Here is a 20,256-nt window from a genome sequence, read left to right as displayed (position 1 = left end):
CAAGCAACCAGTTATGGTCTCTGTTTCAATCCATATCCTAGCTTTGTTCCTGGCTCACCTGGCCCAAAGGCCAAAAGGGTACTGCGGCATCCGTTGTCTGTCCATCCGTAAGTTATCATGATCAACATTGAAGTATACTGGTGTTCAGCGTTACACATAGATGGTGTGTAGTGTACTATAATTAGGTCACTGTGATCTTTACCTCAAAATCAAAGATGCGTGAATTATATGACATCCTTTTGTAATTAATTACAACCATAAGGGCTTAAGATACTGAAAATTAATTAACGTCAACCCATTTATAAAGTAGGGCTTATGGATGGTTCATGGCAATTTGTTCCTGTGTGCTATGTGTACATACTTCATCCATAAAATTGTGAGGAAAAATGACTTGTCTATTGATTTCTGTGTGTGATGATGTTTGTGACAGATAGGCAAACCTTTAGCTAGATCGGCTTTACAGAACAGGAATGAAATGGGGGTATTTGATAGCACAACGATGAAAAACCTCACACACTGACCTTTTCTGTTGGAGCAATATTTTGAGGATTCAACTTCAGATGATATGGACATTTTATATTGCTGTACAATTGATAAAAAGCTCAATATGAGTGTAATGTTCTTAATGAAGGACATTGTAATGTGTTAGCAAACCCATAGTAGCTAATTGTTGGTGATTTGTCAGTTTTAAATAACAGTAGCTAATTGTTGGTGATTTGTCAACTTTAAATAACAGTAACTAATTATAATTGTTGGTGATTTGTCAACTTAAAATAACAGTAGCTAATTGTTGGTGATTTGTCAACTTAAAATAATAGCAGCTAATTGTTGGTGATTTGTCAACTTTAAATAATAGTAGCTTATTGTTGGTGATTTGTCAGTTTTAAATAACAGTAGCTTATTGTTGGTGATTTGTCAGTTTTAAATAATAGTAGCTAATTGTTGGTGATTTGTCAACATATGATAACAGTAGCTAATTGTTGGTGATTTGTCAACTTAAAATAATAGCAGCTAATTGTTGGTGATTTTTTAACTTTAAATAACAGTAACTAATTATAATTGTTGGTGATTTTTCCATACCTATTATCAGTAGCTTTACTCATGATTTGAGGTGCCTCTGTGGCTGATTGGTTAAGGCGTCTGACTGTCTATGATCACTAGCCCTTCACAACTGGGTAGAGGTTTCGAGACCTACATGGGGCAGGCGCTAGGTACTGGTTGGTGGTTTTCCTCTGTGTACTACCACTTTCCTCCGCCATCAAAACCTGGCACGTCCTTAAATGATCATAGCTGTTAATAGGATGTAAAACAAAAACAAACCAAACCAATGTTCGTGATTTGTCCATTCATATCAACAGTATTTTAGTTTGTGACTTGTACACACATTTTAACAAGTTTTAGTTGAAAGCTGGTCCATATTTATGTTTTTGGCAAGTATTATTACATTGTAGATTAAGAATTATACTGTTTTCGTAATGCCGGTAAAACCTTGTGATATCTTATCTGTTTTATTGGTGGATCTGACCAAATGGTTGATTTACATAGATGTTTATTCACTGTAATAGCATGGAGTTTCAGAGAGATTGTTTTTGTCACACCCAATTCCAGTAACCAAGATAGAGTATAAAATGGTCTGGAGTGTAAGCTACAGGATCTCTGTGTTGAAACATTTAAGTGAGATATGGCAGTATGTAGAAAAAAATCCATTTGAAGCATGGTCCCAATTAAAAACAGATTAGGTGGAGGTATTTAGCCAGGTGGCATAGGACTAGCAGCAAGTTCCTATCTTCCCTAGGTAAAAAAACACTGCCACACCTGACAGTTACCTATGTAATCTGTCTGGTACAGTGTATCAGGTTACAGGTAAAGATACATAACAATGACCACACCTGACAGTTACCTATGCAATCTGTCTGGTACAGTGTATCAGGTTACAGGTAAAGATACATAACAATGGCCACACCTGACAGTTACCTATGTCATCTGTATGGTACAGTGTATCAGGTTACAGGTAAAGATACATAACAATGACCCCTCCAGACAGTTACCTATGTAATCTGTCTGGTTCAGTGTATCAGGTTACATGTAAAGATACATAACATTGACCACACCTGACAGTTACCTATGTAATCTGGCTGGTACAGTGTATCAGGTTTCAGGTAAAGATACATAACAATGACCACCCCTGACAGTTACCTATGTAATCTGTATGGTACAGTGTATCAGGTTACAGGTAAAAATACATAACAATGACCACACCTGACAGTTTCCTATGTAATCTGTCTGGTACAGTGTATCGGGTTACAGGTAAAGATACATAACAAGGACCACACCTGACAGTTACCTATGTAATCTGTATGGTACAGTGTATCAGGTTACAGGTAACGATACATAACAATGACCACACCTGACAGGTACCTTTGTAATCTGTCTGGTACAGTGGATCAGGTTACAGGTAAAAATACATAACAATGACCACACCTGACAGTTTCCTATGTAATCTGTCTGGTACAGTGTATCGCGTTACAGGTAAAGATACATAACAATGACCACACCTGCCAGTTACCTATGTAATCTGTCTGGTACAGGGGGTCAGGTTACATGTAAAGATACATAACAATGACCACACCTGCCAGTTACCTATGTAATCTGTCTGGTACAGGGGGTCAGGTTACATGTAAAGATACATAACATTGACCACACCTGACAGTTACCTATGTAATCTGTCTGGTACATTGTATCTGAGCACAGATAAAGTTTACCTTACAGACATTAGTTGCTAATACTTCCCCCTTGAGAGGAAGCTTGATTGTTCATTAAGATGTATTTTACCTGTTTCTATAGACGGAAACTGTAACACTGATTAGATGTAAATGCTTTGACATCTGTACATAGACTGGAAGTTACTGGTCCAGGCGTCAATGTCGGATACCGGGTAGTATTCAAATAAATCACATCTGTTAACCATGTCATCATGTTTATGGAATAGTAATTTTCTGAGTATCTCTAGTGTTACATTGTATAACAGGAAATGTTTAGCCCATTTTAAATTCCCTCTTTTTTGTACTTTAAGGTCCCTGTCCCACTGACCTGCTAATTTTTCCAATATATAGTTACCTCCTCTTAACTTCCGGTTTGATATGTAGAACAGTTGGGCTAGTTCAATACCAGGGACGGTATAACAATCTCAAGTCAAGGGTTCAAATTCCAGTCTAGCTCCATTGAATTTTTTACATGCAGAACACTCTTGTGGATCATCCTTTGTTTATTTTATCTTTTTATGTTTTTTAGGTCACCTGAGCTTTGCTCAAGTGACCTATTCCAATCACTTTCCGTCCGTCGTCATCCGTCGTGCGTCGTGTGTAAACTTTTACATTATCAACTTCTTCTCAAGAACCAGTGGATGGAATTTTTTCAAACTTGGTCAGAATCATCCTTGGTAGATGAGGCTACCAAATTGTAAAATTGGGATTCCTACCCCAACCCTAGGGGCCAGGGCGGGGCCCAAAAGGGAAAATGAACCAATATTTCAAAAATCTTCTTCTCCAGACTCAGAGGTATTACAGTCATTTTCTCTGCATGGATGGAAAGATCATCAGGGGCTTTATTTAAATTGTAAATTTCAGGACCCCCGAGCTATCCGTTCTCCCTTGGGGAGGGGGTAAAGTTTACTATAGTTTATATAGGGAAATAACACTTTTGGGTATATATTTTATCCATTTTCAGCAGAAAATTACTCAAACTTAGTCAGAATCATCTTTGGTGAATGAGAGTATTACTTTGGAAAATTGGGATTCCTGCCCCATCCCCAGGGGCTAGGGCGGGGCCCCAAAGGGAACATTTACCAATATTTTCAATTTCTTATCCTTTGATGACATGACAAGTATTGTATTTCACTTAGTTTACATGCTGATTTCCACATCACATCTAAATAAAATAAAGCTACCAGTACCTATGATATAACTCAGGTGACCGCTAAGGCCCTTGGGCCTCTTGTTCTAAAGAGTTGATTTTTTTTTCAGGAAGGATTTATCAAGGCTGTTAATCATTAAGTCATGCTGGAGAAAGCAGTTTCCAATACTTATTTACAGTTTTCAGCAGTGGTACAGGGATCCTTCAACAAGAGGGCAAAGTCTATACCTTCTACAAATATATGTGAACAAATTAAACATGGAGGAATTGTTTAAATTACCAGAGAGTGAAACTATTTTTTGAGTGGGTTGGGGGTGTGGGGCAACCAAGTTGCCGTTTACAGTATATAACTTAAACTATCATATAGTGGTGGTAAAGGATCAAGTATTAGGCTAATAGAACCAAGTGTCACATCTGCATTAACGAACACTTATTAAGTGTAATATTGTAATGTAGGACACTAATGTTTTTGTTCTATTCAATTATTAATTTCACAGGTTTGACAGGATGTACTTATCTGAGAGTAGTGTGCTCTATTGCTTCAAGTAATTCCCTTTATAGGCAGATCAATACGTTTGGTGAGGGACAGACACATGTAATAGGTTCCCTTTAGCCAATGTGTTTAGAATTGCATGATGATACTACAGTATCTGTACTGTATAGTGTGCCAGCACCGTTTTATCCGGTGACAGTAATCTACTGGGATTCTACGACAGAGGGCTAACCCCTGTGCATGACGGGGCGCTATATTGCACGCTAGGTATTTTGTATCTAATTGCGGTGATTAGGGAGATCAAATTGTTGATCAGCATGGTCTGTGAAATACACCAGTGATAACTGGATGTCGGGAAATCAATACAAAATGTCTTCAGCTCCCCTAGATCAGGGAGCACTCCTAGTCGTTGTGCCGGTATACGAGACAATCTACGGCTTTGTCGTCACTCGGCCACAAATTTGGTGACAAAGACGTTGGGATTTGACTTGTGTGATGCAGAGGTTGCAGAGTGATAGTGGCCTGGCCATCTGTACCCTGTGGTCGGTGATGATGTCGTAATACAGTGTTATAGACTCATCAATAATACATGTAATTCTGGGTGTTGTGTCTGTGTATAACACATGGCTACCTATAAACTGTATACTTATATAAGGAACATTGTATGTGACCCAGAGAGTTTACTTCTGGTAAGTACAGCAAGTTTGATCACCTCCTCACTAATTGTATAAGGCATGGTCCTTTGTGTTTATTGGATATGTACCTCCTTTGGAAAGATATCAATATAATCATGTCGTTAAAGTTATATCAATAGGTAAAAATATAAATAAAAAATATAAGATTGCTATATCTTGGGGAACAAAATGCATCAACATGCTTTATATTAATATCTGGTGGCCTGGAAGTACAAAATGACTCAACATGGTGTATCAGGTGTCAGTATAAATATTGTGTATAGTGATATCAAGTGTCAGTGTATATATGGTGTATAGTGATATCATGTGTCAATATAAATATGGTGTATAGTGATATCCGGTGTCAGTATAAATATGGTGTATAGTGATATCCGGTGTCAGTATAAATATGGTGTATAGTGATATCAGGTGTCAGTATAAATATGGTGTATAGTGATATCAGGTGTCAGTATAAATATGGTGTATAGTGATATCAGGTGTCAGTATAAATATGGTGTATAGTGATATCAGGTGTCAGTATAAATATGGTGTATAGTGATATCAGGTGTCAGTATAAATATGGTGTATAGTGATATCAGGTGTCAGTATAAATATGGTGTATAGTGATATCAGGTGTCAGTATAAATATGGTGTATAGTGATATCAGGTGTCAGTATAAATATGGTGTATAGTGATATCAGGTGTAATTATAATTATGGTATAAAGTGATATCTGGTGTCAGTATAAATATGGTGTAAAGTGATATCAGGTGTCAATATAAATATGGTGTATAGTGATATCAGGTGTCAGTATAATTTTGGTGTAAAGTGATATCTGGTGTCAGTATAAATATAGTGTAAAGTAATATCAGGTGTCAATATAAATATGGTGTATAGTGATATCATTAGTGTCAGTATAAATATGGTGTATAGTGATATCTGGTGTCAGTATAAATATGGTGTATAGTGATATCTGGTGTCAATATAAATATGGTGTATAGTGATATCAGATGTCAGTATAAATATGATGTACAGTGATATCAGGTGTCAGTATAAATATGGTGTGCAGTGATATCAGATGTCAATATAAATATGTTGTATAGTGATATCAGGTGTAAGTATAAATATGGTGTATAGTGATATCAGGTGTCAGTATAAATATGGTGTAAAGTGATATCAGGTGTAAGTATAAATATGGTGTATAGTGATATCTGGTGTCAGTATAAATATGATGTACAGTGATATCAGGTGTCAGTATAAATATGGTGTACAGTGATATCAGATGTCAGTATAAATATGTTGTATAGTGATATCAGGTGTAAGTATAAATATGGTGTATAGTGATATCAGGTGTCAGTATAAATATGGTGTAAAGTGATATCAGGTGTCAGTATAAATATGGTGTATAGTGATATCAGGTGTCAGTATAAATATGGTGTATAGTGATATCAGGTGTCAGTTTAAATATGGTGTATAGTGATATCAGTATAACCAAAATTGCCGTGAATGTTGAAATTTGGCCCGTAGCATGCTTAGGATAAAGGGTTTCCAAGTTTTTTCAAATAAATGACCTTGATATTTATTCAAGATCATAGGGTTCAAATATGTTTAACATCTTTAAATGACTTCTTCTAAATAACCATGAGGCCAAGAATGTTGATATTTTGCAAGTAGCATGCTTTGATGAAGGGCTACCAAATGTGTTAAAATGAATGACCTTCACTCATATTCAAGGTCACAGGTGTCAAATATGTTTAAAATTTTAAACAACTTCTTCTGAATAATCATAAGGCCTTGAATGACCTTGAACCACATTTATTTCAATATGTATAAACATTCAAATGACCTTATCTCAATAAACAAAAGGTCTAGGGTGGTGATATTTTGCAACTTGCATGCTGAGATGAAGGGCTATAATGTTTGTTCGGCGTAATGACCTTGTTCGACTTTTAAGGTCACAGTTGTCAAATGTTTTAAAATCTTTTAACGGGTTCTTTTGAATGATTAATGGTCATAAATATAGATATTTTGCCTGTAGCTTTATTTTAGATCACTTTTAAGGTTACAAGTGTGAGATAAATACCAGGTGATAGTGCAGGCCCATTGGGCCTCTTGTTTATGTATACTGTCGATAGCAAGTGGCTTTCTCCACCAATCAAGATAGTTAGTAAAGCCTTTGGTAGTAAGCAGGGGTTGTGTTTGTGATATCTGCAGGTTTTTAGGTCACCTGAGACAAAGTCTCAAGTGACCTATTGCGATCGCCTTTTGTCCGGCGGCGTCCTGCGTCCGTCGTGCGTCTGTAAACAATTTACATTTTCGACTTCTTTTCCAAAACCCCTGAACCAATTTCAATGAAAGTTTGCAGGAACCTTCCATGGACAAAGGTCAACAAAAAAAATGACCGGTTTAGTCCCAAGCCCCCAGGGGCCTGAGGGGTGGGGCAAAAAAGGGTCAAATTGACTAAAATTTCAAAAATCTTCTTCTCAAGACCCAGATATGGTAGAATCAAATACTCTTCATAGATGGAAGGGTCTTAAGGTGCTTTACCAAAATTGTGAATTTCATGACCCTGGGGTCTCACGTTTCCCCCTGGGGAGGGGGTAAACTTTACTATAGTTTATATAGGGAAATCACATTTTGGACCAACATTTGTTTAATTTCCATTGGAAGTTATTCAATTTGGGTTAGCATTATCAGTATTGGATAGCAGTTTGATGGTATGCACATATCAGCCCTGACTGACCCCCAGGGGCTGATGGGTGGGGCCAAAAAGGGTTGAATTGACTGAAATTTTAAAAATCTTCTTCTCAAAGACCCAGATATGGTAGAATCAAACACTCTTCATAGATGGAAGGGTCTTAAGGTTTATGACCCTAGGGTCTCACGTTTACCCCCTGGGGAAGGAGGGGGGGAGGGCCAAATTTATTATGGTTTATAATGGCAAATGATACTTTGAATATTACATGTTAATAACTTGATTGGAATTATAACCTTGAGTTGACAGTGTGATACTTTGAACATTTTGAGCCAGCCCTACCCCCAAGGGCTGTAGGGTGGGGCCCAAAGAAGTCAGTGTGCCAAAATTTCTTCATTTTCCTTGTTTAGAATCAGAGGTGCTAGTTTCAAATACTTTTTAGTTTGAAATCTGTATGCTAGATATTGAATAAGGTGTTGTTGTTTTTTTGTCACTTTGAATAATATTTCTGTTCATGTTAAAAACCAAATCAGCTCTCTGTATAAATATATCAGGTGACCGTTAAGGCCCATGGGCCTCTTGTTAAATCACCTGTCTGAAGGACAAGTGAGCTTACGCCGTGGTGTTGTGTCCATCGCCCGTTGTCTGTCTTTTAACAACTTCTTATGTATAACCAAGAGGCGTAGGGTGATGATATTTGGCCAGCAAAATGCTAAGATGAAGGGCTACCAAGTTTGCTCAAATGAATGACCTTGACATATTTTCAAGGTCACAGGGGTCAAATATTTGAAAATCTTTAAACAACTTCTTCTGAATAATCAAGAGGCCTAGGATGATACTTGGCCAGTAAAATGCTAAGATGAAGGGCTACCAAGTTCAAATGAATGACTTTGACTTATATTAAAGGTGACAGGGGTCAAATTGTTTAAAACCTTAAACGTCTTCTTCTGAATAACCAAGAGGCCTAGGTATGCCTGGGGTGACAATATTTGCCCAGTAACATGCTGGGATGAAGGGCTACCATGTTTGTTCAAATGAATGACCTTGAACTATATATATATATATTCAAGCCCATGGGTCAAATATGTCTAAAACTATAAGCGACTTCTTCTATATAGTCAAAAGGACCTGAGGGTGATGATATGTGGCCAGTAGCATGCTGGGATGAAAGGTTACCATGTTTGATCAAATGAATGACCTTAGCCATTTTCAAGGTTGCAGGGGTCAAATAGGTTGAAATCGTTGAACAACTTCTGAATAACCAAAAGGTCCAGGGTAATGATATTTAGCATGAAGCATGCTGGGATGAAAGGCTATTAAGTCTGGTCAACTAAATGTCCTTCTTCGACTTTCAAGGTCACTGGTCATATGTTTAAATCTTTTAATAGATTCTTTTGAATCAAACACTGATAGTTTGCCTGTAGCTGTATTTTAGTCCACTTTTAAGATTACAAGTATGAGGTTTATATCATGTGAGCGATTCAGGCCCATTGACCTCTTGTACAAATGGAACTAGGCAAAATATCCAGGCCTGGAAATATGTAGGCAAAATATTCAATACAAAAATATTTAAAAAAGTTGCACTTATTACAGTTCTATGTTAATGATAATTTTAGCTATATTTGATAAGCTGTATCAAACATTATGGGAGAGTAAAACCACTGGCAATTTGTTACTGGGCATTACATGTATAGCTCATATATATAGTTACTTATCCATCGCATTAGTCCCAATGTTTTGCTGTGTGAGGAGTGGGTGGTATCATATCAATCATACACTAGGTTCCTATGACTGACTAATTTCTCATGGGGCTTCGTCAGCTACATGTACAGAACCAGATAGGGCATGTGTGTCAAAGGTCAAGGTCAATATTGATCAAATTGTATTTGGGTTGATAAGGTCAGGGTGAATATTGATATAAATATACTGCTGGAATGTGAATTCTTGAAGGGTAAACAACTCTAGTGTCAGTTAGGTACATCTAAGGATCTAACGATATTGTCTTATAGTTACGTAAATTATTGTTGGTTACTTACCATCAACTTTTTGCACATTATGTCAGACATAAGTGTTTTGTGAAGTAATCTCAGTATAGTTACAGAAAGATGAGTGTAGAAGTAAATTGTGTACAAAGTATAAGTTAAGTATGGTAAGTTGTGTTTCGGGTAAAAACAACTAATAATATCAACAACTTACTACATCAAAATGCGTAAACAAGTATTGCTGTATAAATCCTGCCTGAACCCTATACACAACTCCCAGTTGTTTTTCCTAAAATCTTTAAATTGTAGAATAAAAACAGTTTTTCTTTTTTAATCAATGACTATATTGTCTTTCAAAGATATTTTTTTTAGAAATGGAACGATTTTAAATCTACCAGTTGCTTTTAATTTATAGGAATTAACAACAGCATACTCATTTTGTAGTGTTATAATGACAAGCAGTACTGTCAGGATTCAGTATTGGATTATTGGATAAGACACCTGGTCTCTTGTCTTGATTACATCTGACATGAATATTTGATAAGTGTGGTTGACTGTTACCCTACATACTAGGGGATGGTGTCAGATGTAATGCTGACCCTCACAAGTCTTCTATAGGCTTGCTGTGGTCTTTGAGAGTATGAGCATCGATTGTATGTTTCCTGTGGTCTTTGAGAGTATGCACATCGATTGTACGTTTCCTGTGGTCTTTGAGAGTAAGAACATTGATTGTATGTTTCCTGTGGTCTTTGAGAGTATAAACATTAATTGTATGTTTCCTGTGGTCTTTGAGAGTATGAGCATCGATTGTATGTTTCCTGTGGTCTTTGAGAGTAGGAACATTGATTGTATGTTTCCTGTGGTCTTTGAGAGTATGAACATCGATTGTATGTTTCCTGTGGTCTTTGAGAGAAGGAACATCAATTGTATATTTCCTGTGGTCTTTGAAAGTAGGAACATCGATTGTATGTTTCCTGTGGTCTTTGAGAGTAGGAACATCGATTGTATGTTTCCTGTGGTCTTTGAGAGTAGGAACATCGATTGTATGTTTCCTGTGGTCTTTGAGAGTATGAACATCGATTGTATGTTTCCTGTGGTCTTTGAGAGTAGGAACATCGATTGTATGTTTCCTGTGGTCTTTGAGAGTATGAACATCGATTGTATGTTTCCTGTGGTCTTTGAGAGTATGAACATCGATTGTATGTTTCCTGTGGTCTTTGAGAGTATGAACATCGATTGTATGTTTCCTGTGGTCTTTGAGAGTATGAACATCGATTGTATGTTTCCTGTGGTCTTTGAGAGTATGAACATCGATTGTATGTTTCCTGTGGTCTTTGAGAGTAGGAACATCGATTGTATGTTTCCTGTGGTCTTTGAGAGTATGAACATCGATTGTATGTTTCCTGTGGTCTTTGAGAGTATGAACATTGATTGTATGTTTCCTGTGGTCTTTGAGAGTATGAACATTGATTGTATGTTTCCTGTGGTCTTTGAGAGTATGAACATCGATTGTATGTTTCCTGTGGTCTTTGAGAGTAAGAACATTGATTGTATGTTTCCTGTGGTCTTTGAGAGTATGAACATTGATTGTATGTTTCCTGTGGTCTTTGAGAGTATGAACATCGATTGTATGTTTCCTGTGGTCTTTGAGAGTAAGAACATTGATTGTATGTTTCCTGTGGTCTTTGAGAGTATGAACATTGATTGTATGTTTCCTGTGGTCTTTGAGAGTATGAACATCGATTGTATGTTTCCTGTGGTCTTTGAGAGTAAGAACATTGATTGTATGTTTCCTGTGGTCTTTGAGAGTATGAACATTGATTGTATGTTTCCTGTGGTCTTTGAGAGTATGAACATCGATTGTAATTGTTTCCTGTGGTCTTTGAGAGTAGGAACATCGATTGTATGTTTCCTGTGGTCTTTGAGAGTATGAACATTGATTGTATGTTTCCTGTGGTCTTTGAGAGTATGAACATTGATTGTATGTTTCCTGTGGTCTTTGAGAGTATGAACATCGATTGTATGTTTCCTGTGGTCTTTGAGAGTAAGAACATTGATTGTATGTTTCCTGTGGTCTTTGAGAGTATGAACATTGATTGTATGTTTCCTGTGGTCTTTGAGAGTATGAACATCGATTGTAATTGTTTCCTGTGGTCTTTGAGAGTAGGAACATCGATTGTATGTTTCCTGTGGTCTTTGAGAGTATGAACATTGATTGTATGTTTCCTGTGGTCTTTGAGAGTATGAACATTGATTGTATGTTTCCTGTGGTCTTTGAGAGTATGAACATTGATTGTATGTTTCCTGTGGTCTTTGAGAGTATGAACATTGATTGTATGTTTCCTGTGGTCTTTGAGAGTATGAACATTGATTGTATGTTTCCTGTGGTCTTTGAGAGTAAGAACATTGATTGTATGTTTCCTGTGGTCTTTGAGAGTAAGAACATTGATTGTATGTTTCCTGTGGTCTTTGAGAGTATGAACATTGATTGTATGTTTCCTGTGGTCTTTGAGAGTATGAACATCGATTGTATGTTTCCTGTGGTCTTTTAGTGCATATACATTGTGTGGTTGTTAATTTGGGGTGATGGGAACACCTGTATGCGTACAAAGTTTTAAAATACAGGATTAGGAAACTGGGCGTGTGCAATTAAACATTGATATATATATATACACTTTGGTTTCACTGTGTTATCTATATTCAGCATACCTATTTCCATGGACTCATCAAAGGTGTATTACATATAGCTAGGATTTATATAGTGAGCTAATATTTATATTCTGATTATCTGTTTACATACCTGACATGTCTGTCAATGATTTACCCTATCAGATCAGTGAAGGAAAACTGGACAGGGAGAAATATAAGTACTGGCTATTCTGAATCTGATACTTCTGGGCTTCTTGCTGTCATATGTTATCCTAGCCATGGGCTTTGCTCCATTAAAAGATTTCTTTATGAAACTTCCATGTACATGTATACCTGAATCACCCATAGAAGGTCTGCAGTGCGTTATCATTGGGTTGATATTTTAATTCAGTATTATGTGTTTAGATTACCATGAGCTTCACCTCCTTAATTGTTAATAGGGGAATAAAATCTAGTTGTACAGCACTATGTTTTGTGCAGAAGTGATAAATTCCTTGTCTGGGAGAAAGCTGCACTAAACAGTACTGCTCCCTAACGGTAGCAGGTGAAACAGTTCTACTCCCAAATAGTAGCAGGTGAAAAAGTTCTACTCCCGAATAGTAGCAGGTGAAACAGTATACTGCTCCCTGACAGTAGTAGGTGAAACAGTACTGCTCCCTAACAGTAGCAGGTGAAACAGTATACTGCTCCCTGACAGTAGTAGGTGAAACAGTATTCTGCTCCCTAACAGTAGCAGGTAAAACAGTACTGCTCCCCAACAGTAGCAGGTGAAACAGTACGCAGCCCCCGAATAGTAGCAGGTGAAACAGTATACTGCTCTTGAATAGTAACAATTGAAAAAGTACTGCTCCCTAACAGTAACAGGTGAAACAGTTTACTGCTCCTGAATAGTAGCAATTGAAAAAGTACTACTCCCTAACAGTAGTAGGTGAAACAGTATAATGCTCCCTAACAGTAGCAGGTAAAACAGTATTGCTCCTGAATAGTAGCTATTGAAAAAGTACTACTCCCTAACAGTAGTAGGTGAAACAGTATAATGCTCCCTAACAGTAGCAGGTAAAACAGTACTGCTCCCGAATAGTAGCAATTGAAAAAGTACTACTCCCTAACAGTAGTAGGTGAATCAGTATAATGCTCCCTAACAGTAGCAGGTAAAACAGTACTGCTCCTGAATAGTAGCAATTGAAAAAGTACTACTCCCTAACAGTAGTAGGTGAAACAGTATACTGCTCCTGAATAGTAGCAGGTGAAACAATATTATGCTCCCTAACAGTAGTAGGTAAAACTGTACTGCTCTCTAACAGTAGTAGGTGAAACAGTATACTGCTCCCGAATAGTAGCAATTGAGAAAGTACTGCTCCCTAACAGTAGCAGGTGAAACAGTATACTGCTCCCAAATAGTAGCAATTCAAAAGTACTGCTCCCTAACAGTAGTAGGTGAAACAGTATACTGCTCCCGAATAGTAGCAATTGAAAAAGTACTACTCCCTAACAGTAGCAGGTGAAACAGTATCATGCTCCCTAACAGTAGTAGGTAAAACAGTACTGCTCCCTAACAGTAGTAGGGGAAACACTATACTGCTCCAGAATAGTAGCAATTGAAAAAGAACTGCTCCCTAACAGTAGCAGGTAAAACAGTACTGCTCGTGAATAGTAGCAATTGAGAAAGTTACTGCTCCCTAACAGTAGCAGGTAAAACAGTATTGCTCCTGAATAGTAGCTATTGAAAAAGTACTACTCCCTAACAGTAGCAGGTAAAACAGTATTGCTCCTGAATAGTAGCTATTGAAAAAGTACTACTCCCTAACAGTAGTAGGTGAAACAGTATACTGCTCCTGAATAGTAGCAGGTGAAACAATATCATGCTTCCTAACAGTAGTAGGTAAAACAGTACTGCTCCCTAACAGTAGTAGGGGAAACAGTATACTGCTCCAGAATAGTAGCAATTGAGAAAGTACTGCTCCCTAACAGTAGCAGGTGAAACAGTACTGCTCCTGAATAGTAGCAGGTGAATCAGTTCTGCTCCATTATTTATTAACAGGAGAAACAGCATTGGTCCCTTACTAGTAACAAGTGAAACAGTTTGAATATAACAGAAATTTAATTGTTGTCCATTTATTTTGAACATTAAATTAAGCATCATGCAGATTATTACTTTAAACTGAAATGTGCATTTACAAGCTTTGATTGGTCAAATTTCTGTGATTCGAAAAGCTACATTTCCTTTGTGATTTTTTGCAGTGCTAAAGGGGGAGCTTACAGGCATTCTATAGATCATGTGAGATCAATACAAGTTTGGAAGGGGATTTGTCTGCAGCTTGGTTTGGCACGGTGCCATAGTTTATCAGATATTTGTACTGGCCGGGGGTAAATCAGCTGCTATCCTCTGTGCAAAATTATGCACAAAGTCGGAACAATTGAAACATAGAAAAGGATGGCAAAATTGATGGGTTTATTAGATAGGCTTTTTGACAGCTTGGGGGATTGGGTTACCTCAAATTCTTGTTATTAGATATTAGCTCAAATCAGGCATGGCTTTTTGAATGTCAGATGGTGAGAAATTGATTCTTTTGCAGTAGTCTGGCTTACTCGACAGTCTAGTTCAGTATTACACGTCAATAAACGGCACCAATAAGTGTTATCACCGGTACTTCAGGTTTAGTATCTGTTGGCCCATTATTCTATAAAACTGAAAAACTCGTCTTTATTATCATGTTTTAGAGTGGTATTTAATAATTACATGATAACAGATTAAGACTTGAATGTTTGTATAGGATATGTTAATCAGATTAAGACTCAAGTCTTTTTATAGGATATATGAATCTGCAATGTCATACGTTTTTGTGATATATATGAGTGATGTAGTGCGACCTAGTCACTGATCAATCTGGCTCATTGTTTACACTTGTAATACTGGGGGAGAATTCTGGAGGAGCAGGACACAGGAATGTTGAAAAAGGAATAAAAAATGGTCATTTTTTATAACCATATTTGAAGTTACAAACAAACACAGTGCTGGTATATTAAATGTTAACTGTTTTTATTCCACTATCTGAGGGAATATGGATTTGCATTACCTCTATAAGCCAATCTTTCTATCAGTCTTAGCATTCTTCATCTGGTGCATTATATCTCATATTCTCTGTCACCAACAAATGCCATGCTTATTGTTATCTTTGGAAAGACGATGTGTCACATTGTGATGTTGGGTTTCCTATCCTGTTATATTCAGAGTTATGGCCCTTGGTTCTACTTTTTAAATCACCTTATCCAGGGTTTTATCCCATATACTTGTCCAACTACCATTACCCAATATTAGTACCTATTGGTATGGCAGTGTCTCACTGAACTTAGGCCTTATATCCTACTATATACAGATTTCCGGCCTTTTGTACATTTTTGGTACCAAATTTTGTGTGGAGGTAGAGAACTTTATATTGCTTTTAATACTTTTCCTTATTTATCTTTTTACAACAAAACAACAACAGCAGAAGCAGAGAATGAAGTACAAGATGTCATGATTTGGCAAATCAAATATTAACACTGTAGAAAATGTACAAGTCAGTGTTATTTTTAGGAGGTTAATGTTTTAAAATCACAAAAATAATTCTAGACAGTTTGGTATTCATTTCAATTGATGCTCATTTCACAAAATAAATTGATTTATTAATTACCATCAAAACTGAATGTATATGTGAATCAAGGAAAGATTGTCTTTCAAGAAAGCTTGGATTGCTAATCTAATGTTGTTAGACTGACAGTATTATCCTCTTTAAGGAAGTTTTATGAAATATAGTGTGTCACATAAACATTGTTGAGGATAAACTGTAGGATTTCAGGTATATGATAGACTGTACATGGTAATATAGTCTGTACATGGTAAGATAGACTGGACACTGTAAGATAGACTGTAGACTGTAAGATAGACTGTACACTGTAAGATAGACTGTACACTGTAAGAGAGACTGTACGCTGTAAGATAGACTGTATACGGTAAGATAGACAGTACACTGTAAGATAGAGTGTACACAGTAAGATAGACTGTACACAGTAAGATAGACTGTACACAGTAAGATAGAATGTACACTGTAAGATAGACTGGACACGGTAAGATAGACTGTACACTGTAAGATAGACTGTACAGGGTAAGATATACTGTACACTTTAAGATAAACTGTACACTGTAAGATAGACTGTACACGGTAAGATAGACAGTACACTGTAAGATAGACTGTACACAGTAAGATAGACTGGACACTGTAAGATAGACTGTATACTGTAAGATAGACAGTACACTGTAAGATAGACTATACACTGTAATATAGACTGTACACTATAAGATAGACTGTACACTGTAAGATATACTGTACACTATAAGATAAACTGTACACAGTAAGATGGTCTGGACACTGTAAGATAGACTGTACAGGGTAAGATAGACTGTACACTGTAAGATATACTGTACACTATAAGATAAACTGTACACTGTAAGATAGACTGGACACTGTAAGATAGACTGTACAGGGTAAGATAGACTGTACACAGTAAGATAGACTGGAAACTGTAAGATAGACTGGACACTGTAAGATATACTGTACACTAAGATAAACTGTACACAGTAAGATGGTCTGGACTCTGTAAGATAGACTGTACACTGTAAGATAGAATGTGCACTGTAATATAGACTGTACACTGTAAGATAGAATGTACACTGTAAGATAGACTGTACACAGTAAGATAGACTGGACACTGTAAGATAGACTGTACACTGTAAGATAGACTGTACACTGTAAGATAGACTGGACACTGTAAGATAGACTGGACACTGTAAGATAGCCTGGACACTGTAAGATAGAGTGGACACTATACAACCTTTGGTTGTAGTAACCTGTAAACAGACTTAGTAATCTTATCTATAATGTCTCGGTATTGTACCTCAATATGGAAATACAGATATCTTATTCACAGCCAGACATAGCTGATCTACATATGGATGTATTGCTCTGTGCTCCAATGGGACCACTTGGTCGAACCAGGCTGCATGCTGTGGCTTAACACTGTATCCGTGATATTTTGAAATTCCATGTCAACCTACAGTAATCACTTTGTGATTTGGAAACAATTTCCTGTATGTACTTTATTACAAGTTTGTGAACTGTACAGGTCCCTCCATGACGATTCCTAACCAAATATAGAATTGGCCCTGCTTGCCTATTATACGTTGTTGTATCATAAAGACAAACTGTATATAGTTTATCTATACAAATATCACATAATTTGAGCTATCCAACAGTTTTTATTCTCTATTTTATAATGGTTCCTGCTTAATTATTTTTTGCTCACAGGAGATGTCATGCTGTCTGAGTTATGATGTCTGTCAAGTGTGTAATGATGTCTGTGTTATGTGTCTGTGTTATGATATATGTGTAATGTGTCTGTGTTATGTGTCTGTGTTATGTGTGTGTTACGATGTCTGTGTAATGTGTGTGTGTGTTAAGATGTCTGTGTAATGTGTCTATGTTATGTGTTTGTGTTATACTGTCTGTGTTATGTGTGTGTGTTATGATGTCTGTGTTATGTGTGTGTGTGTGTGTGTGTTATGATGTCTGTGTTATGTGTCTGTGTTATGTGTCTATGTGATGTGTTTGTGTTATGTTGTCTGTGTTATGTTGTCTGTGTTATGTGTCTGTGTAATGTGTTTGCATTATGCTGTCTGTGTTATGTTGTCTTTGTAATGTGTCTGTGTGATGTCTGTGTTATGTGTGTGTGTGTGTGTGATGATGTCTGTGTTATGTGTCTGTGTTATGTGTTTGTGTTATGTGTCTGTGCTATGTTGTCTGTGTTATGTGTCTGTGTTATGTGTGTGTGTTATGATGTCTGTGTTTTATGTTGTCTGTGTTATGTTGTCTGTGTTATGTGTCTGTGTTATGTGTGTGTGTTATGATGTCTGTGTTATGTGTGTGTTTTATGATGTCTGTGTGATGTGTCTGTGTTATGCTGTCTGTGGTATGTGTCTTTGTTATGTGTCTGTGTTATGTGTCTGTTATGATGTCTGTGTTATGTTGTCTGTGTTTTGTTGTCTGTGATGTTTCTGTGTTATGTATCTGTGTTATGTTGTCTGTGCTATGATGTCTGTGTTATGTTGTCTGTGTAATGTGTGTGTATTATGATGTCTGTGTTATGTTGTCTGTGTTATGATGTCTGTGTATTGGTGGTTATATCATATGCTGTCTGTGTTATGATGTCTGTGTTATGTGTGTGTGTTCTGATGTCTGTGTTATGATATATGTGTGATGTGTCTGTGCTATGTGTGTGTGTTATGTTGTCTGTGTAATATGTCTATGTTATGTATCTGTGTAATGTTGTCTGTGTTATGTGTCTGTGTTATGATATATGTGTAATGTGTGTGTGTTCTGATGTCTGTGTTATGATATAAGTGTGATGTGTCTGTGCTATGTGTGTGTGTTATGTTGTCTGTGTAATATGTCTATGTTATGTATCTGTGTTATGTTGTCTGTGTTATGTGTCTGTGTTATGTGTCTGTGTTATGATATATGTGTAATGTGTGTTATGTTGTCTGTGTTATGATGTCTGTGTTATGTTGTATGTGTTATGTTGTCTGTGTTATGTTGTCTGTTTTATGTGTCAGTGTTATGTTGTCTGGGTTATGTTGTCTGTGTTATGATGTCAGTGTTATGTTGTCTGTGTTATGTTGTCTGTGTTATGTTGTCTGTGTAATGTGTCTATGTTATGTGCCTGTGTTATATGTTTGTGTTATGTGTCTGTGTTATGTTTCTGTGCTATGTATCTGTGTTATGTTGTCTGTGTTATGTGTCTGTGTTATGTGTTTGTTTTATGTTGTCTGTGTTATGTTGTCTGTGTTTTGATGTCTGTGTTATGATGTCTGTGTTATGTGTCTGTGTTTGTTTTATGTTGTCTGTGTTATGTTGTCTTTGTTATGTGTCTGTGTTATGTGTCTGTATTATGTGTTTGTTTAATGTGTCTGTGTGATGTTGTCTGTGTTATGTTGTCTGTTTTATGTGTCTGTGTTATGATATATGTTTTATATGTCTGTGTTATGATATATGTCATGTGTTTGTGTTATGTTGTCTGTGTTATGTTGTCTGTGTTATGATGTCTGTGTTATGTTGTCTGTTTTATGTGTCAGTGTTATGATGTGTGTGTTATGTGTGTGTTATGTGTCTATGTTATGATGTCTGTGTTATGTTGTCTGTTTTATGTGTCAGTGTTATATTGTCTGTGTTATGTTGTCTGTGTTATGATGTCAGTGTTATGTTGTCTGTGTTATGTGTCAGTGTTATGTTGTCTGTGTTATGTTGTCTGTGTTATGATGTCAGTGTTATGTTGTCTGTGTTATGTTGTCTGTTTTATGTGTCAGTGTTATGTTGTCTGTGTTATGTTGTCTGTGTTATGATGTCAGTGTTATGTTGTCTGTGTTATGTTGTCTGTGTTATGTGTCAGTGTTATGTTGTCTGTGTTATGTTGTCTGTGTTATGATGTCAGTGTTATGTTGTCTGTGTTATGTTGTCTGTTTTATGTGTCAGTGTTATGTTGTCTGTGTTATGTTGTCTGTGTTATGATGTCAGTGTTATGTTGTCTGTGTTATGTTGTCTGTGTTATGTGTCAGTGTTATGTTGTCTGTGTTATGTTGTCTGTGTTATGATGTCAGTGTTATGTTGTCTGTGTTATGTTGTCTGTTGTATGCTGTCTGTGTTATGATGTCAGTGTTATGTTGTCTGTGTTATGTTTTCTGTTTTATGTGTCAGTGTTATGTTGTCTGTGTTATGTTGTCTGTGTTATGATGTCAGTGTTATGTTGTCTGTGTTATGTT

General features: G+C 36.7%; 1 protein-coding gene across 1 annotated transcript in view; it reads left to right on the top strand.

Moving 5' to 3' along the window:
* LOC110461469 (apoptosis-resistant E3 ubiquitin protein ligase 1-like) overlaps positions 1-20,256 on the top strand; it is a 62,042-nt gene that overhangs the window by 7,499 nt on the left and 34,287 nt on the right. The window lies entirely within an intron of this gene.

The sequence above is a fragment of the Mizuhopecten yessoensis genome, unplaced genomic scaffold (assembly GCF_002113885.1).
Source record: "Mizuhopecten yessoensis strain PY_sf001 unplaced genomic scaffold, ASM211388v2 scaffold10621, whole genome shotgun sequence".
Classification (NCBI taxonomy): domain Eukaryota; kingdom Metazoa; phylum Mollusca; class Bivalvia; order Pectinida; family Pectinidae; genus Mizuhopecten; species Mizuhopecten yessoensis.
The sequence above is the reverse complement of the archived record's forward strand: the minus strand, read 5'-3'. Positions and strand labels throughout refer to the sequence as shown.